Below are 4,267 nucleotides of genomic sequence, written 5' to 3' on the forward strand. Positions count from 1 at the left end.
AGAGTTCTCCCATGTGCTGAAGCATGTATTATGCCACTCATGAAAGATAATTCAAAAATTAACTACATGCCTGCCATTGCAGCCTGTGTAAGTTGGTGCTTGGACCACTTACTGAGGATATAGGTTTCCTATATCAAGGGTCACTGCACTTAAAACATATAAGTCACCCCTCTAGCAGGACTTTGCAATCCTGAAGGCAGGATGCTTGATTCTAAGTGAGAGGGTGCCCCTGCATGTGCTGCACACCCCTACAGCCTACGGAGTTCATTCTCTCGGGTTGTCAGTGAAGCAGCCATATATTACATAGAGGGGCAAGGCGTAATTACGCAATGACCATCTCGAAACTGACTGCAACAAATCCTATCAGGTTGGTATCAAACATGTTGGAATCATACTCTCACACCGTAAATGGTGTGGGAGTTATGATTCCAAGCCCTCCGTTAGGCTCTCGGTGTTCAGCAGGGGAAGGCTAAATAATAGGCATCCTGTCACAGGGAGGTGTGATCACCTCCCAGACAGTATTTCTTGTATTGGGACTAGGTGGGTGCACTTGCCAGCACCACAAAGTCTGCATGAGGGGCACATTTGGTGTCCCTGTGCCTAGTCCAGTTTAAACCAGTCCTAGGAGCCGTTATCTTGCACGAAACTGGCAAAGGACATTGGAGTAACTTCCCTCCCCTGAATTCTCGCAACCCTTTCTTTAGGGTATTTAAGGCCTGGGTGAAGGTCCCTAAATTTGTAGTGGAATAGGAGTCAGATCAGACACCACTTCTTCTTCTACCGTCTGGACACTCTGGACTTCATTTGGGCCTGACTTTGTCTCCCTTCCAGTCTGCTGCATCATCTTTGCCTGTGTATCATACAGGAACCTTCCAATGCCTGTGGTTCTGCTACACAGGTGGTGTTGTCCCACAGCTCCTCAGGCCAGTCCTGCCCTCTCACCAAGTTTGAGGCCAGTATCCCTCGTGGGGCTTGCAATAACCAAACCTCTGTGCACCGCGTCAACTTGCAGTTGCAGAGGCTTGTTGGCTTCCTTCCAAGATCATCTTCTGCCTCCATGTAGCCCCAACCTCTAGCATCTTTTACGACCAGAATATTCAGCCACACCGCATCGTGGCCTGCATCTTTTTGTGAGTTGATTGTGGTCCTCTCGCGACTCCAGTTCCTTTGGCCTGTGGGTCCACTTGAGGGTCACACTTGTTTCTTTTGGGGGGTCCCTGATTGCTCGGCCCTGCCCTGATTCCCCTGCTTGTTGTGAGTCCCCTGGACCTTGCTGGTCCAGACGTTGCTCCTTCACTTCCTGCATTGGTTGCATTTGCCAAGGCTTGTTGGTGCTCGCGCCGGACACCAACCCCTCAGCACTTGACATCCTTTGAGCGTCAGCTTGGTCATGACTCCTGGTCCCCCTCAGCGTCACCTGGTCCTCACAGCTGAAAAGCCAAGGTCACCACTTCACACGTATGCACCCAGATCCCATGGTGAAGGTAAAGTGGGTACTAGGGTTTCCACGTGTTGGGGTGGCTCTCCAACCTTCTCTCTTCCACTGGGTTTCTTCTGGTTCCACCGGGAAGGGTCCTTAATCTTTAAAAATCCAACCGCGTCTTACTCGTAGAGTTGACGGAGCACGAAGTTGTGTTCCCATATTGCACACGCTCTCCGTTCGGTCCCTATCTACTTATCTTGGGAGGTTTTGTGGGTCCCCAGCACTTCTACGACCTCTCAACATCGTCCTGACTCGAGTCCTGGTTCTTATACCACTCTCTTGGTATATAATATGGTGTTTCTTTGCTAAAGTATTGTGTGCATTGTGTTTATCTCTGTGTAGGAGATATTTGAACGTACCAGGGAGTTTTATATAATAAATGCTTATTTTTATAAATACTTGGTGTGGTTCTTTTTCACTTAATCTATACTAGAAGATTGCATGCTGGTAAAACAAGCTGCTTTACACTCCTTTTGGACTAAGCCTGAAGGCTGCTCTCCACAGCTACCACTTAGAGAGCTTTCTAAGGTTGTCTAAGACCTCTTAAAAACCATAAGGATTGTCTGGACTGGTGCAAGGTGCTCACTTACATAGGTGGACATCATATACCGGGCCAGCATCTCACATGATCAACAGTTGTAGTAACACCTTTACCAATGAAAGAAGGAACCTGTTTCCAGTGAAAAGAAGTCATACTTAAAAATTAGAGAATTTAGGGATTGCCCATAAGCATTATGTGGAAAATGTTAGGCTCCCTCGCCGGCTAGGTCACTATTGCTAACACCACCGCCGCCCCCCCCCCCCCCCCCCCCCCCCCAAAGAATACACAAAGACCCCCACACAAACAGATCTTAATTTGAAGTGGTGAATAACTTCCTAATATTGACTGGTAGCAAATAGGAAATTTAAATTTGGAGACTACCTTTAGGCCAACTTGACAGTGAAGGGGTAAAATAGAAGAAACCCCCTCAACATAGGAGGGTTCAGCACCCCAGGTTTCCTGGAGGCAGATCATGGGTGGAAAAAAAAGTAATGTAAACTCAGTCCAGAACGGTTAGTTTACCTTTAAGCTCAACACCATTCCATGGAGTAAGAAAGCAAGTCACCTTATTTCCCAGTGATGTTATGGGTGGAGTTGGTACGAGGGGTGCAAAATGCTCTCTACTGGGCCATCCTAGCTGGGGAAGGTGGATAATTGAAAGTTGAAACAGAGGGGCTATGAATAGGCACCAAATTGGGATTTGAAAGATTAACAGGTTGAATGGTGGTGTCCTCAAAGCAAAGGGACTGGATTATCCACAAGGGTTGTATGTCAATCTACCTTCTGCATGTCACTCAGTATCTTAAATAAATTTGATAGAAGGATGGAATCGACAGAAAAAGACAGGCAGGGGGACCTCAAACACCTTTTGGGTTAGCCGCAGGTGACGGTAAAAATACCTCCAAGGGAGGACAGCTGTTTCCAGGATATTGAATGAGAATAGAAAACCTGGACAGAATCTCCTGCAAACCTAGGGTATTTAAGATTAATGTTAACTTTCATTAGTTGGACCAATCCTCCCAACCCTCAACCTTATTATTGGATTAGAACTAGAGATAGGGAAGACGGACTTAGACTGCAGCCAGTGGAGAACTTTGGGCCAGATGTATCGAGGCTTTTACCAGTCGCAAATGGACCAATTCACAGAATCGGCTCATTTACAAACGGTAAGAAGTCTTTTGGGATGTAACATCCCAAAAGGCATTTGCAAAATAAGTAATCACAATTTTTGGGATGACCTATTTTGCGAATGCAGTTAAGGAATTGAAATTTGTGATTCCCTAAATGCAATGCAAGAAGCATTCTCAGAATGCGACTTTACATTAAAGAATCGCAAATTACTACCAACTTCAAGTTAGTGGTAATTTGCAAATCCTTAGAAAAATGCACAACATTGCATTTTCCAAGTGCCATGTGGCGCACACATGACCTTAGGGCATGTGTGTGCACACATGAATCGGAATGGGAAGGCATTCCTTAATAATTAATCTCAATTTGCGATTCACTATTAAGGAATATGTAGGAATCACTATTTCTTTTGCGAAACCTACATACATTGCATTTTGCGATTTTATAATAGCGAATCGGTAAAATTTGTGGTTAAAGAATCACACAATGCAATCTTGATACATCTGGCCCCTTATTTCTTAGCTGAACAGGTGGCTCCGAAGTCTCTGGTAACTAAATTTGGAAGCACCCCCTCCTTTTCACCGGTACTACAATCTTGAGAGGCATTTCCTGGCAGACTTCTCAGTGCCCAGCTACTAGCCGAACTACTGGCAGAGTTTTTAGTTTAGGTCAGGTGCAATAGAGGAGTGGATGGATCTTACTCTGAAATCACAACCATGCCGAGGCCAAATTCCCCGACTGCCTAGAAGAGGCATGAAAAGCTTACGAATGGCCAAGATTTGAAGATTGATTACATGATGTTCAGGAAGGTGACCCAGATGACTATCCCTAGAGCCATTGAGGGTTATATCGCAGGTGGTCAGAGATCCCCCTTAGGTCAGGATGTGGGGGCCCTTTAATCATAAGGGTAGGCTGGGAAACTGACCTAACAATAGTGAAGTTCATACACTTAATACTGCATAATAATTCCTCAATTGCCCCTAACCTAACATAAATGGGAGAGAATACACTTTCTACCTCACCCTTCACACAGTTCAACAGATTTCCCTAAAATGTGCTCAGTTCCGAGGTAGAGAGCACAATGGGGCTCTCTGAGCTAGGGGCCAGTGCATGAG

This window comes from Lissotriton vulgaris, chromosome 3_1 (assembly GCF_964263255.1).
Source record: "Lissotriton vulgaris chromosome 3_1, aLisVul1.2, whole genome shotgun sequence".
NCBI classification, from domain to species: domain Eukaryota; kingdom Metazoa; phylum Chordata; class Amphibia; order Caudata; family Salamandridae; genus Lissotriton; species Lissotriton vulgaris.